At 43.9% G+C, this 24,817-nt stretch overlaps 1 protein-coding gene across 1 annotated transcript in view; it reads right to left on the reverse strand.

Annotated features, from left to right (window-relative positions):
* Positions 1-24,817, reverse strand: part of CDH17 (cadherin 17) — a 202,539-nt gene that overhangs the window by 140,793 nt on the left and 36,929 nt on the right. Inside the window, exon 4 of the mRNA XM_030216653.1 lies at positions 17,695-17,847. The gene's annotated coding sequence lies outside the window, so the exon portion shown is untranslated. The remainder of the gene's footprint in view (positions 1-17,694; positions 17,848-24,817) is intronic.

Raw genomic sequence — 24,817 nt, forward strand, 5'->3', positions numbered from 1 at the left:
GTGGTCCTTCACCAGGATTTTCCTCCGTGAACACTGAAGACAAGTAATTGTTTAGCGCATTCACTTTATCCTCCTCACTTTCCACATAACCATTCTCATTATCTTTCAGTCTCGCAATTCCATTCCTATCTTTTCTCCTTTCTCCAATATATCTGAAAAAGGTCTTGTCACCTCTCTTTACATCTCTAGCCCTTTTTTATTTCTTCCGCTCGCACTTTCACTAGCCATATTTCCCTCTTCGCTTCTTTGAGTTTAATCCGATAATCTTTTCCGTGATCCTCCCGTTGCATTCTTTTGTATTTCGTGAACAAAGCCTCTTTTGCTCTTATTGTTTCAGCTACTTGGTTGGAGAACCATATAGGCTTCCTGTTTCTCTTGGTTTTGTTTACTTTCCTTGTGTAAAGATCAGTCACCATATTTATAGCAGCCTTCAGCATTGACCAGTGATGTTCCACTTCTCCTATGCCTTCCCACTTCAACAGCTCCTTTTTCAGGCCTCCCACTTAGCCATCTATCCCCCCCTTCAATCTGTTCAGAACTCTGCTGTACGTCTCATATTCCGCCAGAACCGATATACTCATATCACCCCTCTCCTCAGGTCACTTCACTGGCTTCCAATCAGATACCGCATTCAATTCAAGCTTCTCCTTCTTACCTACAAATGCACTCAGTCTGCTGCCCCTCACTACCTTTCTACCCTCATCTCCCCTTATGTTCCCGCCCGTAACCTCCGTTCACAGGACAAATCCCTCCTCTCTGTACCCTTCTCCACCACCGCCAATTCCAGGCTCCGCTTATTCTGCCTCGCCTCACCCTATGCTTGGAACAACCTTCCTGAGCCCTTACGCCAAGCCCCCTCCCTGCCCATCTTCAAGTCTTTGCTTAAAACCCATCTCTTCAATGCTGCATTTGGCACCTAACTCTTACCATTCAGTAAATCCAGACTGCCCCAATTTGACCACCCCTATCGGACTGACCGTTCACTTGTCTCTTAGATTGTAAGCTCTTTGAGCAGGGACCGTCCTTCTATGTTAAATTGTACAGCGCTGCGTAACCCTAGTAGCGCTTTAGAAATGTTAAGTAGTAATAGTAGTAGTAGTATTCCCCAATTTATCAAAATCAGTACGTCAGAAATACAGTACTTTTAGTTTTGTGCATCCACACTCCGCCTTCTCCCTTTTATCAAACCATATTGTGTGATGATCACTATTACATAGGTGGGCACCCACCCAGATATTAGAAACACTTCCTCCATTTGTGAGTACTAGATCCAGCATCGACCCTTCCCTCGTGGGTTCCGTCACCATTTGTCTGAGCAAGGCACTTTGACAGGCATCCACAGTCTTCCTACTTCTTTCCGATTCCGCAGACGGGATGTTTCAATCCACATCAGACAAACTGAAATCTCCCAACAGTAGCACCTCCCCTTTCATACCAATCTTTTGAATATCCTCTATCAGATCCTTGACTAGCTTCTCTATTTGTGCCGGAGGTCTGTAGATAACCCCCTTGTGGATACAGGTTCCATCTTCTCTTTCCAGGAATATCCATAAAGCTTCTTCCTTTCCCCAGGTGCCCCGCATTTCAGCCACTCTGATATTGTCTCTCACATACAGCGCCACTCCTCCACCCCTTTGGCCCTCTCTATCCTTTCTAAAATGATTATAGCCCAGTATAATTACATCCCATTCATGGGAATCATTGAACCACGTCTCTGTAATAGCAACAATATCCAAGTTTTCTTCAAACATCAGGGCTTGCAAGTCTTGTACCTTTTTGCCTAGACTACGAGCATTTGTGCTCATTCCTTTCCATCTGCGTAGAGAGTTTAGGTGTTCTTCTGTATTTAGATGATTTTTCCCTCTGCCATCAAGTTTATTCTGGGGGTGACTTTCCGAATACCATTGTTTCCTTTTGTCCCCCCCCCCCCCCCACCTTCTAGTTTAAATGTCTACAAACATACTGTCTGAGTTTAGTGGTTTAGTGGTTAAATTTAACGACTAAGTTTAGTGGTTAAATCAGAGCACATAAAACACAGTCTTTATGTGATATCGCTTATGAGGTTGAGGTTGAATATTGCACTTAACTGTATATAAACAGGAGGGTGCAATCAAAGCAAAGCTTAAATGATCTTCACACTTCAACAAAGGTGTTGACAGAAGTAACCTTCATGGAGTGGCAAGTAAAACTTTATAGGGCAGACTAAGGGGAGAGAGTTACAACATGGGCTACTGTAAGTAGAGGCCGACCAAAACTGCTTTTTTCAGTTGTGGCCGAAATCGAAACTGCTACCGAAATTGTCTAAACGCTTTTGGCTGAAACCAAAACTGCAGCTGAAACTAATCGCCTGGTTTTGGTTGTATGAATGTGAACCAAAGATGCCCACTGGCGATTGTCAGAGCTTGCAGTCGGCAGTCCTCCGCTAAACCCACAGGAGATTATTACCTTCCAGTCCAAGGAACTGCAAGCAGAGGCTGACAAAAGAGAGAGCCATTTTAACAAGGACTTCTCAAAAAGTCTGGCACGAGACAGGAACTTTGTGAGGACGTGTTAAAAAAAAAACAAAAAAACATGATTACCAACTTTTTATGCTTACCCAAACTGTGCACGAATAACAAGAGAAAGTAGCATTGAGATGTTTCCTGTTTGTATTTAGTTATAAAACAGATTAAGGACAAGAAAATCACGGTAAAGGAATCTACACTGCGGACATTATACCAGCCTGATGTACAATCCAGAATAAAAAAGCCCATTGATGTTACTGAATGTGAGGACTATGTGCTCTGAAAAATTACAATCAAGAGCAATACATTTCTCAAATTATTTTCTAATATATAAACTTCATTTCATTGTAATATAATTTCCCTACTAACACTATAAGCTGACCAGTACTTGTGCTTGAAAACAATCACTGCAGGTTCCTTTCTCATGTAGCTTCTGCACACCACAAGTTTGATTAAATTTGATTAAAATGCTACATCTTCATCATACCGAAGAGAGCCAGGAAATTCTTTAGAATCACTCAAATAGTATCCAAGCCAGAATATATATATTACTAGTAAAAAAGGCCCGTTTCTGACACGAAACGTGCGCTAGCAAGGTTTTCCTTGGAGTGTGTATGTTTGAGAGAGTGTTTGTGAGAGTGACTGTGTGTGTGAGAGAGAGTGAATGTGTGAGTGTGTGTGTGTGTGTGAGAGAGAGAGTGAGTCTGGGTACGAGTGTGTCTGTGAGAGAGAGAGTGTGTGTGTGAGAATGAGAATGTGTGCAAGTGCATATGTGAGACACAGTGTGAGAGAGAGAGAGAGTGTGTTTCACACAGATACAGTGTGTGCGAGAGAGAGTGTGTGTGAGACACAGACTCTCTGTGAGACTGAGTGTATGAGACCAAGAGAGTGTGTGAGTGACTGTGTGACACATAGAGAGTGAATGTGATACAGTGTGAGACATAGAGTCTGTGAGAGAGAGTGTGTGAGAGTGAGAGAAAGACATTGACTGTGAGAGAGAGTGTGTGAGAGTGAGAGAGAGAAAGACATTGACTGTGAGAGAGAGAGTGTGTGTGTGATAGAGATACCTCCCCCCTCTCTGGTGTCAGCCCCCCCCCCCCCCCCCTCTCTCTCTCTGGTGTCTGAGCGTTACTGTGCAGGACGCTGAGCTCTGGCTGTGCTTCAAGCAACTGACCAATCCTATTTAATAGAATGCACCTCCAACATTCTGAAGCCGAGAAACCTTGTGTGGTTGGTCATTTCTGTTTGTGACGAACCCGGAAGTACGTAATGTCAATTCAGGATATGGATACAGAGAGCAGGAATGCCTCAGCCATGCAGTCAGCTTCAGAATGTTGGAGGTGCATTTTATTATATAGGATAATTTAAATAATGAAAGACCGTATTTTACCTCCAAGCTAAACAGCCTCCGCACACATGGACCCTCAGCTAATGAAAACTGAAACTAAAGGTCATAGTGCTTTTACAATGACTGACTTTGTGCCACATTTGGAATGACAGCTGATATGATATCTCCACAGAGAGTAGCGAATTCCTGAGTTTATCATCCTAAAGTTACAGATTTTAATTCCTGCTAAACTTTTATATCAAATTTGGAGCAGTGTTGTTACTACAGTGGTGGAAATAAGTATTTGATCCCTTGCTGATTTTGTAAGTTTGCCCACTGACAAAGACATGAGCAGCCCATAATTGAAGGGTAGGTTATTGGTAACAGTGAGAGATAGCACATCACAAATTAAATCCGGAAAATCACATTGTGGAAAGTATATGAATTTATTTGCATTCTGCAGAGGGAAATAAGTATTTAATCCCTCTGGCAAACAAGACCTAATACTTGGTGGCAAAACCCTTGTTGGCAAGCACAGCGGTCAGACGTCTTCTGTAGTTGATGATGAGGTTTGCACACATGTCAGGAGGAATTTTGGTCCACTCCTCTTTGCAGATCATCTCTAAATCATTAAGAGTTCTGGGCTGTCGCTTGGCAACTCGCAGCTTCAGCTCCCTCCATAAGTTTTCAATGGGATTAAGGTCTGGTGACTGGCTAGGCCACTCCATGACCCTAATGTGCTTCTTCCTGAGCCACTCCTTTGTTGCCTTGGCTGTATGTTTTGGGTCATTGTCGTGCTGGAAGACCCAGCCACGACCCATTTTTAAGGCCCTGGCGGAGGGAAGGAGGTTGTCACTCAGAATTGTACGGTACATGGCCCCATCCATTCTCCCATTGATGCGGTGAAGTAGTCCTGTGCCCTTAGCAGAGAAACACCCCCAAAACATAACATTTCCACCTCCATGCTTGACAGTGGGGACGGTGTTCTTTGGGTCATAGGCAGCATTTCTCTTCCTCCAAACACGGCGAGTTGAGTTCATGCCAAAGAGCTCAATTTTTGTCTCATCTGACCACAGCACCTTCTCCCAATCACTCTCGGCATCATCCAGGTGTTCACTGGCAAACTTCAGACGGGCCGTCACATGTGCCTTCCGGAGCAGGGGGACCTTGCGGGCACTGCAGGATTGCAATCCGTTATGTCGTAATGTGTTACCAATGGTTTTCGTGGTGACAGTGGTCCCAGCTGCCTTGAGATCATTGACAAGTTCCCCCCTTGTAGTTGTAGGCTGATTTCTAACCTTCCTCATGATCAAGGATACCCCACGAGGTGAGATTTTGCGTGGAGCCTCAGATCTTTGTCGATTGACAGTCATTTTGTACTTCTTCCATTTTCTTACTATGGCACCAACAGTTGTCTCCTTCTCGCCCAGCGTCTTACTGATGGTTTTGTAGCCCATTCCAGCCTTGTGCAGGTGTATGATCTTGTCCCTGACATCCTTAGACAGCTCCTTGCTCTTGGCCATTTTGTAGAGGTTAGAGTCTGACTGATTCACTGAGTCTGTGGACAGGTGTCTTTCATACAGGTGACCATTGCCGACAGCTGTCTGTCATGCAGGTAACGAGTTGATTTGGAGCATCTACCTGGTCTGTAGGGGCCAGATCTCTTACTGGTTGGTGGGGGATCAAATACTTATTTCCCTCTGCAGAATGCAAATAAATTCATATACTTTCCACAATGTGATTTTCCGGATTTAATTTGTGATGTGCTATCTCTCACTGTTACCAATAACCTACCCTTCAATTATGGGCTGCTCATGTCTTTGTCAGTGGGCAAACTTACAAAATCAGCAAGGGATCAAATACTTATTTCCACCACTGTATATAAACTACTATACAAGATCATAACTATATTCCCTTGATTTGCAGTACAAAAAAAACTCCACAAAGAGTAGCCACCCCCCCCCCCCCCCCCCAACAAAGACTACTTTACAATCCTTGGTGGTGTAATCCCCTGTTAGATTAGGGATTACTAGAAGAGTAAGTCCCTGTGTAGAGCCACTGGGAGAGTGACTGGGAGGTCCCTGGGTGGGAGGAGGCCCAGCCCAAGGGGAATAGTTGTGAAATAAAATGCAGAGAAACAGTGCCCTGGTACTGGAGAGTGACCGGGGGAGGAGTTTGGAAGGAGATAAAGCTAGAGTTATGCCCTTTGGGGTTGTGTGTGTGTGGGGGGGGGGGGGTCTTTGGTTGCCTGATGGTCCTCTGCCACTGACCTGGAGGAGAAAGGGGAATCCCAATTGAGAGAAATAAAACCACTGGCTATAAAGAGGAGTTGTGGCTCAGCAAAGCAACAGCTGTTGAGGAGAGCTACGGGTGGACAATGGAGAGACCCTGCTTGGGAGCATGGGATAGGAGCTAAGGAGTGCCGTGCCCATCCCAAGATCAGGGTTGATCCAAAGGGTAGGTTACCCTGGAGGTAGGTCAGGCCATAAGGGGTCTGGACCTGAGAAACTGAGAGGAGCACAGTCTTTGGGACACTGTTCTCTGGGATAGGCATGGACAGGAGTCTGTAAAATGTGTAGATAGTCCTGCTGAAAAGTACCTGTAAATGTATTCAAGGAAGGAGAATATAGGAGTTCCCCTGCCGAATGCCAGAAGAATTGTGGTTTTATAGAGGTTTGCATTCCAAGTTGAAAGGTTGAAATGGATTGATGTTCCTGCTGTTGCAGAGTTGAAGAATAAACAGTTTGAGTTTGCATGAACTGCTGACTCCAGAATGTTCATTGGACTTGAGAGAGTATAAGTGTCTCCCAAGCCTGCCAAGTTTAACAGACAGCTTTATTCTCCACAGTTTCATTTTGACTTGTTTTGGGGGTTTCCTGAGGGAGAACAGGGTAATCTCACCTGCTAATGCTTCTTTCCCCAGGTGGAGGCACTGAGCACCAAGCCAGTAAGGGTCCAACGAAGACAGCCTTCCGGAGGTTCCAGTCGGGTCGGATTCTGAACCCAGAAGAGTCCAAGACATGGGTGTTACAGTGGTCTAGTGGTGTAATCAAGGCAGGAATGATCTCTAGTCACTCTTGCCCATGTCAGTTCTACTCTACACTCCTAGACTGCCAGGCTCAAGGGGGGGGGGCTCCTACAGGTGGGCAGGGGGAAGAGGCAACTCCTGTTTGGAAGGGAGAGGGAAGGAGGGAGACTGGACAAAGCACAAATTTTTGACTTCCACCAAAAGCACATGGCCAGTTTCAGCTAAAACCAAACCAAGGCCATAGCCTTCAGCTAAAACTGAAACCAAGCAGAAAAAGAATTTCGGGCCAGTTTCGGCACCATAATCAAAACCTAAATTTTGTCAGCCTCTAACTGTAAGGATACGTTATTTTATTACAAATCATGCTATTTTAGCACAGGGTCCCATTTTATGCAATTGTATATTGAGATTACTGAATGGTGACAGCCTTTCCCTAGAATCACTGGGGGGAGAGCCGGTTGATATTGTATACCTGGATTTTCAGAAGGCGTTTGACAAAGTGCCGCACGAAAGACTCCTGAAGAAATTGCAGAGTCATGGAATCGGAGGTAGGGTATTATTATGGATTAAGAACTGGTTGAAAGATAGGAAGCAGAGAGTAGGATTGCGTGGCCAGTATTCTCAGTGGAGGAGGGTAGTTAGTGGGGTCCCGCAGGGGTCTGTGCTGGGTCCGTTGCTTTTTAATGTATTTATAAATGACCTAGAGATGGGAATAACTAGTGAGGTAATTAAATTCGCCGATGACACAAAATTATTCAGGGTCGTCAAGTCGCAGGAGGAATGTGAACGATTACAGGAGGACCTTGCGAGACTGGGAGAATGGGCGTGCAAGTGGCAGATGAAGTTCAATGTTGACAAGTGCAAAGTGATGCATGTGGGTAAGAGGAACCCGAATTATAGCTACGTCTTGCAAGGTTCCGCGTTAGGAGTTACGGATCAAGAAAGGGATCTGGGTGTCGTCGTCGATGATACGCTGAAACCTTCTGCTCAGTGTGCTGCTGCGGCTAGGAAAGCAAATAGAATGTTGGGTGTTATTAGGAAGGGTATGGAGTCCAGGTGTGCGGATGTTATAATGCCGTTGTATCGCTCCATGGTGCGACCGCACCTGGAGTATTGTGTTCAGTACTGGTCTCCGTATCTCAAAAAAGATATAGTAGAATTGGAAAAGGTACAGCGAAGGGCGACGAAAAGGATAGTGGGGATGGGACGACTTTCCTATGAAGAGAGGCTGAGAAGGCTAGGGCTTTTCAGCTTGGAGAAGAGACGGCTGAGGGGAGATATGATAGAAGTGTATAAAATAATGAGTGGAATGGATCGGGTGGATGTGAAGCGACTGTTCACGCTATCCAAAAATACTAGGACTAGAGGGCATGAGTTGAAGCTACAGTGTGGTAAATTTAAAACGAATCGGAGAAAATTTTTCTTCACCCAACGTGTAATTAGACTCTGGAATTCGTTGCCGGAGAACGTGGTACGGGCGGTTAGCTTGACGGAGTTTAAAAAGGGGTTAGATAGATTCCTAAAGGACAAGTCCATAGACCGCTATTAAATGGACTTGGAAAAATTCCGCATTTTTAGGTATAACTTGTCTGGAATGTTTTTACGTTTGGGGAGCGTGCCAGGTGCCCTTGACCTGGATTGGCCACTGTCGGTGACAGGATGCTGGGCTAGATGGACCTTTGGTCTTTCCCAGTATGGCACTACTTATGTACTTATGTACTTATGTTGTCCCTGAGTGGGAAGGAAGCCCAGCCCAAGGGGTGTGTTGTTGGAATAAATTGCAGAAAGAAAGTGGGTTTATTGGTTGAAGGGAGGTGGAACTGGAAGTAATAAATGCACTGACTTGTGGGGGAAAGTGATCTTTGGTTGCCTGTACCTCCACTGGGACCCTTGAAGGAGAGGGGGATCCCAAAGTGGCTAAATAAACTCAAGCTGAGTTGAGTAGTAGTTGCTGCCTCCTTAAGTGGCAACTGTGAAGGAGTCAGAGCTGAGGGTGGGTAAGGGGAACTCAGCCCGAAGCAGAAACCTGGACAGGGAAAGCCTGTGCATCTTAAGAAGGGCATCGCTGGAAGAAGGACAGCCTAGAGGGTCTGTGCCTGAAGGAACTGGATTGTGATCAAGGAAAGTAAGGAGCAGCCTTGGATTATTACCAGCCTCTGGGATGGGTAAAGGACAGGAAATTTTGTAAATGTGTAAATATGGAGTTTTCCCAAGAAAATCAAGTTTGAACAAAATGATTGAGGTTGTAATACACAATCTTAAATGGACAGGAGGAGATCTACAGTACAGATGGAGTTCTAACATTATTTGCCTTCAGTTTGCAGAAAGTTCAGTAAAATTAAGTTTGCATCAAAAGATACCAGGGGCGTAGCCAGACTTCGGCGGGAGGGGAGTCCAGAGCCCGCCACTTTTGACCCCCCCCCCCTCCTGCCGCTGCCAACCCTCCTCCGCCTCCGCCAGGTCCCCAACCCCCGCCAGCTGAAGTCCCCTTCAGCGCTGGTCTCCGAGTCCAGCGCATTCGCTGATCTGGATTCTGTTTCTGTGAATCCTGACGTCCTGCACGTTCTTACGTGCAGGACGTCAGGACTCACAGAAACAGAATCCAGATCAGCAACAAGCCAGAGACCGGTGCTGAAGAGAACTTCGGCTGGCGGGGATTGGGGACCCCCGCCAGCAAAGGTACCTGACGACGGCGGCGGGGGAGATATGATTGAGGTTTACAAAATCCTGAGTGGTCTAGAGCAGGTAAAAGTGAATTGATTTTTCACTCTTTCATGTGTACACTCACGTCCAAACTATGTACAATCAAAGGAATGCACATAGGGTTAGATTCTACATATGGTGCCTAAAAAATTGGCATTGAAAAATTCTGCTTAAGCAGTATTCTATAAGTCACACCTAAAGTTTGGCGCGGTTTTCAAAGTTATTCAAAGTTATTAAATCGCAAGAAGATTGTGAAAAATTAGAAGACTGGGAGACTGGGCATCTAAATGGCAGATGATGTTTAATGTGAACAAGTGCAAAGTGATGCATGTGGGAAAGAGGAACCCAAATTATAGCTACATAATGCAAGGTTCCATGTTAGGAGTCACCAACCAAGAAAGGGATCTCAGCGTTGTTGTTGATGATACGTTGAAACCCTCTGTTCAGTGTGCTGTGGTGGCTAAGAAAGCAAATAGATTGTTAGGTATTATTAGGAAAGGAATGGAAAACAAAAGTGAGGATGTTATAATGCCTTTGTATTGGTCCATGGTGCGACAGTACTTCGAATATTGTGTTCAATTCTGGTCACCGCATCTCAAAAAAGAAATAGTAGAATTAGAAAAGGTACAGAGAAGGGTGACAAAAATGATAAAGGGGATGGGACGACTTTCCTATGAGGAAAGGCTGAAGTGTCTAGGGCTCTTCAGCTTGGAGAAAAGATGGCTGAGGGGAGATATGATAGAGGTCTATAAAATAATGAGTGGAGTGGAACAGGTAGACGTGAATTGTTTGTTTACTCTTTCCAAAAATTCTAGGACTAGGGGGTATGCGATGAATCTACAAAGTAGTAAATTTAATATGAATTGGAGAAAATGTTTCTTCACTCAACGTGTAATTAAACTCTGGAATTCGTTGCCACAGAATGTGGTAAAGGTGGTTAGCTTAGCAGGGTTTAAAAAGGGTCTGGACGACTTCCTAAAAGAAAAGTCCATATACCATTATTAATTTGACTTGGGGAAAATCCATTGCTTATTTCTGGAATAAGCAGCATAAAATGTATTGAACATTTTTGGGATCTTGCTAGGTATTTGTGACCTGGATTGGCCACTGTTGGAAACAGGATGCTGGGCTTGATGGACCTTTGGTCTGTCCCAGTGTGGCAATACTTATGTACTTATATGTACTTGATAGAATAATGCTTAAGTGGAGAGGTCGTGTGTAAATTTAGGCGCCACCATTTGCACCAATGAAAACGTGGTGCAAATGCCTGCACCTAAATTTTTTGCAGAGCACCCATATTCTGTAATTATGTGCATAACTCAAAACCATGCCCCTGATCCGCCCCAAAATGCCCATGACCCTCCCATTTCTGAGCCCCCTTTTTTGGGCTGCATGCAAATTATAGACACAGATTCCGTGCCTAAATTTACGCGTTAGTCCCAATTAAATATAATTAGTGCCAATAATTGCTTGTTAAAAGCCAATTATTGGCACTAATTGGCTCATTATTCTATTAAATTGCATTCGCAAATCGGGGTAGTGTCTAAATTTGCTTATGTTAGCATTGTAAACATTTATGCATACAACCAGCACAAATGTTAGCACATGCTGGGTCTGCATCAGAAAATGTTTATGTCTTGGATTTGTGCAGAATAGAAATGAAGATATTAAATCAGACTGATTGCTTTTCATTCACACGCTTTCAGGCATATTTTCGAAAGAGAAGGGCACCCATCTTTCGACACAAATCGCAAGATGGGCGTCCTTCTCACAGGGTCGCCCAAATCGGCATAATCAAAAGCCGATTTTGGGCGCCCTCAACTTCTTTCCGTTGCAGAGACTACCAAAGTTCACGGGGGCGTGTCAGATGCGTAGCAAAGGTGGGACTGGGGCATGCCTAACACATAGGCGTCCTCGACCAATAATGGAAAAAAGAAGGGCATCCCTGACGAACATTTGGACGACTTTACCTGGTCCTTTTTTTCTTACGAACAAGCCACAAAAATGTGCCCTAAATGACCAGATGACCACCAGAGGGAATCGTGGATCACCTCCCCTTACTCCCCCAATGGTCTCTAACCCCCTCCCACACTCAAAAAAATTTAAAAAATATTTTTTCCAGCCTCTATGCCAGCCTCAAATATCATACCCAGCTCCATGACAGCAGTATGCAGGACCCTGGAGCAGTTTTAGTGGGTACAGTGCACTTCAGGAAGGCGGACCTAGGCCCATCCCCCACTACCTGTTACACTTGTGGTGGTAAATGTGAGCCCTTCAAACCCCACTGTACCCACATGTAGGTGCCCCCCTTCACCCATAAGGGCTATGGTAGTGGTGTACAGTTGTGGGGAGTGGGTTTTGGGGGGGGGGGTTGGAGGGCTCAGCACACAAGGTAAGGGAGCTATGCACCTGGGAGCAATTTCTGAAGTCCACTGCAGTGCCCCCTAGGGTGCCCGGTTGGTGTCTTGGCATGTGAAGGGGACCAGTGCACTACGAATGATGGCTCCTCCCACGACCAAATGGCTTGGATTTGGTCGTTTCTGAGATGGGCGTCCTCGGTTTCCATTATCGTCAAAAATTGGGGACGACCATCTCTAAGGACGACCATCTCTAAGGTCGACCTAAATTTTGTGATTTGGGCGTTCCCGACTGTATTATCGAAATGAAAGATGGATGCCCATCTTGTTTCGATAATAGGGGTTTCCCCGCCCCTTCGCTGGGACATCCTGTGAGGACATCCTCAGGAAAACTTGGGCGCCCCTTTTGATTATGCTCCTCCACGTAAAATAGTGCATGTTAAAAGCTAAAATGAAAAAAAAAGCAAATGAATGAAATAATAAACACATAAAATGAATATTACAGGGGAACGAAACAAGAAACAGAGCAACATATTTTGAATACACACCCCTCATTTAAAAATTTTTTAAAGCTGAAAAAATATTGGACACCAAAGCCCTTCAAGATTACAACCAAACATATACGATACATGTGCTAACAGATTTAGTGTGTGCTAACGATTAGTATACGCTAAATGATAAGATGCCCATAGGAATATAATGGGTGTCTTTAGCGCACACTAAATCCTTTAGCATGCAACTGAAAAGGGGGCATGGCCATGGGAGGAGCATGGGCTAGTCAGGGGTGTTCACTAAAGATGTGCACAGTATTATTGAATTTAGTGGGTCTGTGCCTAATTTACGCTTGAAGATTGAAACCAGATTTCAGTTGGTGTAAATCCTCGTGCTGAAAGTTGGGCATGGATCCCAGCACTACAGGCTATTCTATAAACGGGAGTGCCATTTATAGAATAGCACTCAGCGCTCATTTTTATTTGGCACCTAAGAGGCCCTTTTACTAAGCGGCGTAGGCACCTACACGTACCTAATGTTTGTCCATTTGGAATTACCGCCCGGCTACCACATGGCCCTTGAAGTAATTTCATTTTTGACACGTGTCCGCTGCGTGTGCTGGAAAATAATTCTTATTTTCTGGCGCGCAGCAGAAACCGGGTGGTAATCGTCATTCTACAGGCATAGACAATTACCGATCTGTAATTTCCCAGATCACCCATGGAACCCTTTTAAAAAGCATTGATAAAGAAGACTAATAGAGAATACAAAGAGAAACTTGCCACACAGATGAAAACTCATAGTAATAACTTTTTTAGGTACATCAGAAGCAGAAAGCCTGTGAGGGAATCTGTGGGACCTTTGGATCATCAAGGAGTAAAAGGGGCACTCAAGGAGAATGAGGCCATAGCAGAGAGAATGAATGAATTCTTTGCTTCAGTCTTTATCAATGAAGATGTAAGAGATCTACCTGTACCAAAAATGCTTTTCAAGGGTGACTATGCGGAAGATGTACTGAACCAAATTGACAAATTAAAGAGTAGTAAGTCACCTGTACCAGATGGTATACACCTTAGAGTATTGAAAGAATTCAAATATGAAACTGCTAATCTGTTGTTAGTGATCTGTAACCTGTCATTACTATCATCCGTAGTACCTGAAAATTGGAAGGTGGCCGATGTAACGCCGATTTTTAAAAAGGGTTCCAGGGGTAATTCGGGAAATTACAAATCGCTAAGCCTGATGTCAGTGCTGGGCAAAATAGTAAAAATGGTAGAAATTATTATAAAAATAATAACATTACTGAACACATAGACAACCATGGTTTAATGGGAGTGGATGGACCATGCAGGTCATTGTCTGTTGTCATGTAAATATATAACTATGTAATTTGTTCTCCTTTTAAGAAGGTGACGTCCCATGAATGGCAGGACCCCTGGTTGCTTAACAGTCCCAGTTTCAGACCATACAGTAAAGGAAGAGATTGAGGTAGCCCAGCAATCCAACTTCTCCTTTTGGCAACCAGTTCTGAGAACAACCTTTATTCTTGTTTCTGTCACACTCTTCAGAATCAAACAACTTCCTTCTGCTGCACAGTCTGTCTTCTGGCTCAGTAGTCTCATACAGTGACTTTTCCACACTCAGCTAGCTGTGTCTTAGGTGAGGCTCTGCTTGTCTCTCTTCCCAGAGCCCTACTTCTAGGACACTACTAGGAGGGGCATTTTTGATATGACGTCTAGATTGGACTTTGGACGTTTTCTGCTAAACGTCCCAAATCCGAATAGCAACTGTAACCAGTTTCAAAAAAGCAAAACATCTGGGTTTTTTTTTTCAAAAATACCATTTGTAGCAAGGTTTTGTACTCTGCTCAAATGTCTTTTAAGGCCATTTAACAACAACAACAAAAAAGTACAAGTGAAAAACAGAGAAAATTGAGCCATTGGGATGTAGGAGGGGCCAGCATTTTTAGCAGTCTGGTCCCCAGACATACCAGGAGAGCATTGGGGCACCCTAGGCGACACTGCTGTGGACTTCATATAAAAGCTCCCAGGTCACATTTCACTGTTGCTCCCTTATCTTGTCTGCTAAGTCCTCCAAAAGCCACTACCCCCAACCTCCAACTGTACACCACTACAATAGCCCTTAGGGGTGAAGGGGGCACCTATTTATTATTTTGAACTTTGCTCACACCTTTTTCAGTAGCAGCTCAACTTGAGTTACATTCAGGTATATTGGGTATTTTCCAGTCCCTGAAGGGTTCACAATCTAATTTTGTACCTGAAGCAATGGAGGGTTAAGTGACTTGCCCAAGATCACAATGGGCAGCAGTGGGATTTGAACCAGCCACCTCTGGAAGTAAAGACTGGTGCTTTAAACACTAGGCTACTAATCCACTCCACACCTATATGTGGGTACAGTGGGTTTCTGGTGAGTTTTGGAGGGCTCACAGTTTTCACCACAAGTGTAGCAGGTAGGGGGGGGGGGTATGGGCCTGGGTCCACCTGTCTAGAGTGCACTGCATCCACCACTACACTACTCCAGGGACCTGCATGCTGCTGTAAAGGACCTGGCTATAACATCTGAGTGTCATAGAGGCTAGTGAGTACTATTTTTATTCACATTTTTGGGAGTTGGGCGGGGGTCAGAGATCACTGGGGGAAAAAGGGAGGGTCATCCCTGAATCGCTGCACTGGTCACCTGGTCATTTAGGGCACCTTTTTGTGTCTTCTTCATTAGCAAAACAGGTCTAGACCAAACCATTAAAGTTTTTGCCCTAGACTTTTGGTTTTGTTCCATTACAGCTGTAAAACATCTAAGGGTTAGGCATGCCCTAAGCCTGACTAATCCCACCTTCAAAGTGCCCTGACATGCACCCTTGTGATTTGGACGCACTGCAGATGAAATGCATAAAGAGATGTCTGCATAACAGGTTTCGAAAATACCAATTATGACACTCTTTGGACTTTTTCTCATTCGAAAATAAGCCCCCAAGTCTCCTGGGTTAGCGCAGGAGCCCTTACCACCACCTCAATGGGTGACAGTAGGTGCTCCCCCTGAAATGGCCATGAGGCAAGTGGTTCACTTACCATATGGCTATTTCTTTTCCAGCAAAAAAGACAGCCTTTTCCCCTCTGTGGTAAAAGGGGGCCTCAGCACAGATCAAAAACATGTACTGATGCCAGCTCAGGCCCCCTTTTACTGCAGCTTGGTAAAAGGACACCTTAGGTTGTTAAATTTTCAAAATAAATATATTGTGACTTCATGAATTATCTTGTACAGTACTGTGTACACTTTTGTGCTATAGAAAAATAAGAAAAATTAAATTGCTTCCACAGAATAAGGCTGAAGTACTTGAGAGAAGTAGTATAAACAGCACCTATCAACAAAGCTAGAAGTACTTCTATTATATACATTAGAGCATATAAAAGAACACATTCTGTATATACTGTATCAGTAAAATCTGTTTAATAATTGGATCTACACAGCAGAAATAAATATATAACCATTGCCATACAGGGATAGACCGAAGATCCATCAAACCTAGTATCCTATTTCCAACAGCGGCCAAGCCAGGTCATAAGTACCTGACAGAATCTCAAAAGAGTAAAATAGATTCCATGCTGCTTTTAGGAAATTATCCAAACCTTTTTTAAACCATGCTATGCTAACCGCTTTTACCACATGTAAGCAAAGATCAGTAAGCAAAGAACTAGAAAAAAAAACATGAATTCTGAAAATCAACAAAGGCTACCCTATGATTTTTCATCAACAATTTTGCCAAAAAATAAACTAAATACAAATTAGGCAAATTTGATTTTGAATTAATGATCCCTTAATGTAACATTTATATTCAGAGCAAATAAACACAGATTTATATGCCAATAATATCATCTGATATCATAAATCTTCTATGGCTTTTGGTAAAAAAAATTAAAGTCTGCTAGTAGGAAATATCCGGATTGTGCCTATAAACCATCCGGTGAAAGACATACAGGCAGAAACTGAAAGGCAAAAAAAAATTTTAAACCATCTAACCCCAAATTGACTCCAATAAGTATATGATAATGAAAAATGTACAAAACTTATCCAATGGGGTGAAAATAAGCCTGCAAACTCTAAACACTAAATTCATTGCTATTGTTCAGGAGGGAGAGAGCAAAAGATACCATACAGGCTGTATATAATTTTCTTTGAATTATTTGATATAAAGAGTAGACACCTGCAGCAGCAGGGTTAACGTAGCCAATAAAGAAAGCTGAGCTAGAGCAAACTGCTAATATATTTGCCATCGTGATAGGGTGTGCATTTAAAATGGCCTAAGATTCCCTTACTATCAGAAACTGATAGCAAGTATGCCGCCAACAGGAACTATCCTCACTCATCCCCTTCCCCGCTTTTGAAATACTGTATTGATGTGAGGAACAAAATAATTAACAGGACAAATTGCATGTTTAATCAAATATTGAACTAGCAAAGATCATGAAAGCATACTATGGAAGTCCAATAAAAAGTGAATAGTGAGGCAAAGAGTTTGCTGTGACACTGAAGAAGGTTAAAGAACAGATGCTGGCTATCTCACAAGCAGAAACACAGCAGATGGGACGTGGTTATTCTAATAAAGCAAGTTTTCATTAGTTTTTATTAATCGTAATAATGTTTGAATAATTTAATTTGTAAAAGAGGGCTATTTTTCTGTTTGGCTTCTTGTACATTATGGATCATTTATAGATAAAGATCAACATTTTCTTGTTCTATTTATTTCTGTTCCCAAGACCTTGATGAAGAAATTTATTAGAGAAGCATATACAGTAAGGTGAGACTGACTTTCTGAATAGCTATCATCTTGTCTCTTATTTAGGTCTTTTCGACAGCATATCTGCACAGAGAATGTGAGTCAGCACCCTACAAACATATGAAATGTATCTTTAAGGACTTTCACCACTTTTACCACAGTTCCGCCATTTTCTCTAGGTAAATGATTCAACTGGGTATCACAATAATATAAATAAAACAGAGATTTGGCAAATATATAGGGTCAATTAAAAAAACAATATTAATGTGGAAACCAATTGGTCTAAGAGAAGGAAGAAACCTGACTACAGCAGTTAAGACACTGTCCCAGACAGGCTGCTACATCAGATGTGTTCCTGGATTCCCCAGTGACATCGACACTGCTACAGTACAAGGCCAAAGTCAACTGTACCCTTCAGCCTTTACAAAGTAGTTTTCCAGAATCACTCAGTGGGCTCAGCGTGTACTTGCATTTAATATGAGTGACCTTACCTGGATTTTAAAGATATTCTTCCCCCCAATTATCCACGGAAATCAGCGATGTCTTGCTGTAACTAAGTGCAGTTTTACCTTCTGAGTGGATTCTTACAGATTGGGTGAAACATTAACCAGTTCAGTTGGTTTTTATTACGTTCACATGATTATCTGAAAGGTGAGAGGGAAGAGACATTCCATAAAGTCCTTTAGAGTATGGTTTTAATATCATTGAATAAAATCTGCAGACTGTGTGCAAACATTTATTGTTATTAGATCATCCAAAATATAATGATTGTTCACTGAGATGGATTATTATAGATCATGCAGAATATACAGGGTATTTTTTTTAATAAATGAATAAATAAACCTTTGAATTGGACTGTTTCCACAGATTCAATATAGTGCAACTATACTAATTTGCATGCGCAAATCTGAGCATGTTCTGTTATATGTGCGCAACTTAATTGGTTAACAAACCAATCAGTGCCAATAAGTAGAAGCTAACAAGCAATTACCGATACTAATTGGCAGTAATTAGGATTTAAGCGCATAGATCGCTAAACATATTCTATAAAGCAATACAGTACATGTAAATTGAACAGCACAGAGCTCAAAGGTGGGTGTGATGGTGTGAGGGACATGGTGGCTATGCATATGGTTAAAGGATTTGGTGCTCCATGCAAAACTCTTGGTGCAGGCATTTACACCAAGATTTCTTTGACATAAATGGTTGCGTCTACCTGAAGAATGCGAATCACTGCACTAGGCGCTATTCTATATATGGCGCCTCTGACTTAATGCTCCTGTTGGACAGACCTCTTTTCCTATGGGGAAACCTGTTCTAATAGCTTGGAGTTCAGAGATATTTCCTTTTGTGCTGGTCATGCTTAGTCACAACACTCAAACACACATATTTGTCTAGTGTGGTGGGAATAACTGAGTGTTCCTGTCTATTTGGGGACAGGGCCGGTCTTAGGCAGAGGCGACCAAGGCGACCGCATAGGGCCCCGCGCCTAAGGGGGCCCCGCGCAGAGCGCCTCAACTCTGCCTCGCTCGTGCCTCCGCTCCGACCTCCACCGCTGCTCGCCTTAGTCGCCTGAGATGATCCCCATTCCCGCGGCTCGGCCGCTCCGCTCCCGCCACCATCGGCGCGGCGCCCACCCCCGGCTTGGGCCCGCAGAGCCTGCCATCAGCTACCGAATTTGAAAGTACTGGATCTTTTCTTAATATTTTTCCTTTATTCTCTTTTGTTATGAGAATTGGAACTACTAATTGTAGTGGACTTGAACTGAATAATTTCTGGGGAGGGGAGGTTTCATGATAGCATTGTGCTTATTATTTCAATCAGTTTTTTTGTACAAGTTTAGCTTCATTTGTCTTTATTTGAAATTTCATAAATAAAAATTTTTTCTAAAAATGGAATAATCTTATCAATGGGGTGAAGCTAGGGTGGGGGCGGAGCTAGGGTGGGGCGGGGCTAGGATGGGGCCCCACCAAATTGGTCTGCATAGGGCCTCGCACTTGCTAAGACCGGCCTTGTTTGGGGACACTTCCGGGTCACAGCTGGACTGACATTCTCAACTGTGTTGAAAGGTGTCTCCTCAATTACAAAGCAGGGAGTTAACTCTGTAGTGTGGTCTAACAGCTACTACATCAACCTTTGAACCTACTGGTCAGGATTTAAGTCTCACTATAGCAGCTGCTTAGCAGATACATCTTACCCAAGCTAGCTGGCTACAGTGAGGGATAGAGAGATTGTCTTGGGAACACAGACCCATCCCATAGAGAAATGTGTTTTGGGAAACATTGACTCTTTACTGTGTCTCCTGGGTGTGGGCGGTCTCTTAAGATAACTCTCTGTGGTCAGGTTTCCCATACGGGATGATTCTGTTTGTATGGAGACAAGGAATGAAAGGCAGAGAGAGAGAGGGCATGAGACAGATGTCTCACAATATTTATTTTTCCAGGGCATTACATACATGGAAATGTCAAGCTCACCCTCTGACCTGAACATGCTGATCTCCCAAAACATCATGGTAGGTAACAGAGAGACTAGGTAGAGTAGAGGATGGAATAGTTGCCTCGTTGTTTAGAGATTGTAAGTTCCAATCCCACCAGTGCCAGCTTGTCCAGAGCTGTAAAGTAATCTAATATTAAGAATAGCTTCAAGGAGTGGTATAATTCTTTGGGGAGTCTAGATCAGCACTGAAGAACTCCTGAAATCAGCACAGAATCCAGGCTCTGCAAGTGCCAGAAGTAATGACACAGAGCATCATTGCTGAACTCCACAGGTGCTATAATTAGTGTTCAAGTGCACACCATTTTGTCTTTAGGACTCAGAGAGCGTGTTCACGTGCTCTGCTCTGCTTCTGGTGTTATTTGGGGATTTTGGTGTGTGCTCTGACCTAACCCCATACCCATTTCATTTATATACTGTCCCTGCTGCTCCTGCTTCTTCCCTTCTCACCTATATCTGCTCCACTTTTGTCCATTCCTCCCTTGCTTTCCCTATCTCCTTCCCTACCATGTATTAGGATTAGGATATATATGTATATATAGATATAGATATAGTGTGTGTGTGTGTGTGTGTGTGTGTGTGTGTGTGTGTGTGTGTGTGTGTGTGTGTGTGTGTGTGTGTTTGGTGTGTCCCTGTCATTGTTGCTGTCCGATTGTGAATGAGTTTATGACTGCAGCACAGATGGCTGAGCTTTTCATGACTTGGTTGATGGCACATGGGAGCCAGGCCCAACAGAGGAGAGGGAGGGGGAGAAGGAGAGGGTAGGTACAGAGGGTATGCAGGACCAGGTTTCTGGACCTGACAGATGAGCAGTGTATGGCTTGTTTCCGTTTTAATAAGGAGACCATAGCACACTTATGTGAAGAGCTGCAAGAGGACCTGAAGCCTACTGCTTCAAGGGGGGCCTGCCCTGCCAGTCCATGTGCAAGTGACTACAGCCCTGGACTTTCTGGCACCTGGGACATTCCAGATTCCTCTAGGAGCTGCAGCAGGGATCAGCCAGCCAGCTGCATCATGCATCATTACCCACTTTCTGAATGCTTTCTTGAAAAGGGACACCTTGTATATCCGGTTCCCCATGTGTGAAGCCGAGCAGCAGGAAACAATGACAGCATTTTATCAAATAGCTCAATTCCCCTCAGTGCTGATGCCATAGATGAAACACATGTGGCCCTCATGCCATCTGCCACCAGTGAGGCTGAATATAAGAATCGCAAGACATACTACTCCATCAACATGCATGTTATCAGCACTGGAGATCACTGACATCTGTGCCAACTTTCCCAGATGCTGCCATGATTCTTATGTGCTGTCATGCTCTGGCTTTAACAAGGCCTTTCAAAGTGGAGAAATCAGAGGGGGATGGCTAGTAGGTGAAGAGCATCCTACAACCCTTACATCCTTCTAGTCATTGTTCACATCTCTCTGTTTTCGTCACAGGTGTGTGTGGTCAGAGTGGGCCCAGTGGTCTGGAGTATGGTATTTGTAGGAACTGCCACCACACAACAACAGGTGTGTGTACCTTACCTAACCTTGTTTCCCCTTTCCTCAATACAGGTGACAATGGCTATCCCCTAAGGACATGGCTGATAACCCCTATCCTCAACCCCCAGAGGCCAGAGGTCATTATAACAGGGCACAAAGTGCTACCAGGACAATCATAGAGAGAATACTTGGCCTTCTGAAAAACAGATTCCGCTGCCTCAGCCACTCTGAGGACAAGCTGTTATACAGCCCAGCAAAGGTCTGTGAGATTTTTACTGCCTGCTGCATGTTGCACAATCTTGCAATGAGAAGCCATATGCCAGAGCCAGAACAAGAACCAGGCAACAGGCCAGGAAGGAGGAGAGTGACAGCGAAAATGAGGGCCCACAGGTACACCTGGGAGATCAGTCGCCTCTCTGGGCCCACCAGAGAGGATAGCAAGTCCTCATCCAGACATATTTTTTGTGAATAAGGTGAGAATATTATATACAGGTGACAAAATGCGAACCCAGCTTCCCCCTCCCTGCCCCCCACAGTGCTGTACATGGTTGAAAATACAAAATATGACCCCCAGCCTCCCCCCAGTGCTGTACATGAGCAGGACCTGTTATCCAATAATGTTCCTTCCCACCACCACAACTAAATTTTCTTCTAGTATTTCTTGCTGCTCAGGGTGGGCAGGATCTTCCTACTGGCATGTAGCAGCATCACATGGCTGATGTTGCGGCTCCTCCTTTTCTTCTTCTTCTTCTTCCTTCTCCTCCTCTGCCTCGATATCTGTGTCCTTGATGTCTTCCTCTCCCTCCAGAGGCAGCATGTCAGTGCTGAACATCTCTGTGGTAAGCTTCCAGCATTGTTAAGCTATGTCTTGTTAGAGCAGACAGTCATCCGGGGGAATCTTAATTACAGGTGTAAGTTTCTAAAATTTGCCTGTCCCCCTTCCTATTACTGTCTTCTTTCAGTGCCTTTCTGCTGACTCTGTCTCAGCTGTAGCAGGGGGTGAGTACTGAACTAAGCTATCTCTACCATATTACCCTTATCTTTTGTGGCCCAGAGGTTCATAGTTTGGAAACAAGCTGACAATTCAGTGGGGAGAGGGTGTGTAGGTATGGGAGAGGCTCCCAGGAGTATTGTTATAGTAACCAAGTGAGTGCACAGGGCATTGGTCTAGGTGTATCATTGTTCTGTTTTCAAGCAGGATTCTGTCTTACATAAGTATTGCCATACTGGGAAAGACCAAAGGTCCATCAAGCCCAGCATCCTGTTTCCAACAGTGGGCAATCCAGGTCACAAATACCTGGCAAGATCCCAAAAAAGTACAAAACATTTTAGGGAGGGGGGAATGGGACTTGATATACTGCCTTTCTGAGGTTTTTGCAACTACATTCAAAGTGGTTTACATATATTCAGGTATTTATTTTGTACCAAGGGCAATGGAGGATTAAGTGACTTGCCCAGAGTCACAAGGAGCTGCAGTGGGAATTGAACTCAGTTCCCTAGGATCAAAGTCTACTGCACTAGCCACTAGGCTGCTCCTCATCCCAGAAATAGTGGATTTTCCCCTAGTCCATTTAATAATGGTCTATGGACTTTTCATTTAGGAAGCCGTCCAAACCTTTTTAAAACTCTGCTAAGCTAACCGCCTTTACCACATTCTGTGGCAACGAATTCCAGAGCTTAATTACACATTGAGTGAAGAAAACATTTCTCCTATTTGTTTTAAATTTACTACTTTGTAGATTCATTACATGCCCCCTAGTCCTAGTATTTTTGGAAAACGTAAACAGATGCTTCACATCTACCCGTTCAAATCCACTCATTATTTTATAGACCTCTATCATATCTCCCCTCAGCTGCCTTTTCTCCAAGCTAAAGAGCCCTAGCCACTTTAGCCTTTCCTCATAGGGAAGTTGTCCCATCCCCTTTATCATTTTCGTTGCCCTTCTCTGTACCTTTTCTAATTCCACTATATCTTTTTTGAGATGTGGCGACCAGAATTGAGCACAATATTCGAGGTGCGGTTGCACCATGGAGTGATACAAAAACTCTGCAGTGGAACTTGAACTAGCAACCTCATGAACTTTGCTCTGGCTCTCAGCTGACTGCTTTAACCATTAGGCTATTCTTCCACAGGGTATCTGTTGGCTTGTATTATTATCTGCCTCCTACCATTTGCTGAGCTGCACTAACTCTATTGTCTTGTATCAATGCATGTTCTTTTTAATGTGATTGTGGAAGGCCAATAAAGTCCTTCTAACCTCTTACTCATTCTATCACATGATATAGGAGGGCCTGGTCCTATTGAGATAAGGAATGATGAGGCACGTTTATACCATCGCTGACAGGACATTGTATCAGCACTCCTTATCTTGCTCTTCACAGTGCTCAGGACACCTGTGTATTAGTCTTAGAACCTTCAACCAGTATTCTCCCTTCTCCCGTCCCACCCTTATTATGCAGTACAATCAAATAAGTGATTCAAATTTAAAAAAGAGTAACCCTATGTTTCCCACCCCCTCATGTCCTCCCTTACTGCTACTATCTCCTGCCACACCCCAGTCAGCTCTTGAGAGATGGTTCCAAGCTCCTCCCCTATGCCAGTGACCTCTTCCCTAAGCAGGAACTTCTGTTCAATGATCTGTCTTCCGAATGCTCTAATATTCTCTCCTTCTTCTCCTTCTTGCTCCTGCTCAGAGTGGTTCAGAACTTCAGCATGGACATTATCTTCATGCAGTTCTTCCTCCCCTGGTGGTGGCTCCTGATCCAGATCATCCCACTGCTCACATTCCTGTGTCTCCAATACTATCTTCATCTGCCTCCAGCAGCAGAATGTTGGCATTCTGGGGCTGGGGTGTGTGCTGTGAAACGTTTGGTGGTGGGAATCTAAACTCCACATTGGTGACTAGGTGAAATATTGTGAGGTTTATGAAGTGGCTTCATGGTCTAGTGGTTAGGGCTGTGGCCTAGGAGTCAGGGGAAGTGATTTTGATTCCTACCTTATCTACTGTTCACCCACTTACTTAACTCTACACAGCTTGAGTGTTTGCTAGGCAAAGATAGTCTACCAGGGACAGAGAGAGGTTTTTGTTCCAGAGGGTTCCAGAGGAGATCCGGGAAATTATAGACCGGTGAGTCTGACGTCGGTGCCGGGCAAGATGGTGGAGGCTATTATTAAGAATAAAATTGCAGAGCATATACAAAAACATGGACTGATGAGACAAAGTCAGCACGGATTTAGTGAAGGGAAGTCTTGCCTCACCAATCTAATGCATTTTTTTTGAGGGGGTAAGCAAACATGTGGACAATGGGGAGCCAGTTGATATTGTATATCTGGATTTTCAGAAGGCGTTTGACAAAGTGCCGCATGAAAGACTCCTGAAGAAATTGCAGAGTCATGGAATCGGAGGTAGGGTATTATTATGGATTAAGAACTGGTTGAAAGATAGGAAGCAGAGAGTAGGATTGCGTGGCCAGTATTCTCAGTGGAGGAGGGTAGTTAGTGGGGTCCCGCAGGGGTCTGTGCTGGGTCCGTTGCTTTTTAATGTATTTATAAATGACCTAGAGATGGGAATAACTAGTGAGGTAATTAAATTCGCCGATGACACAAAATTATTCAGGGTCGTCAAGTCGCAGGAG

This window comes from Microcaecilia unicolor, chromosome 1, assembly GCF_901765095.1.
Source record: "Microcaecilia unicolor chromosome 1, aMicUni1.1, whole genome shotgun sequence".
Classification (NCBI taxonomy): domain Eukaryota; kingdom Metazoa; phylum Chordata; class Amphibia; order Gymnophiona; family Siphonopidae; genus Microcaecilia; species Microcaecilia unicolor.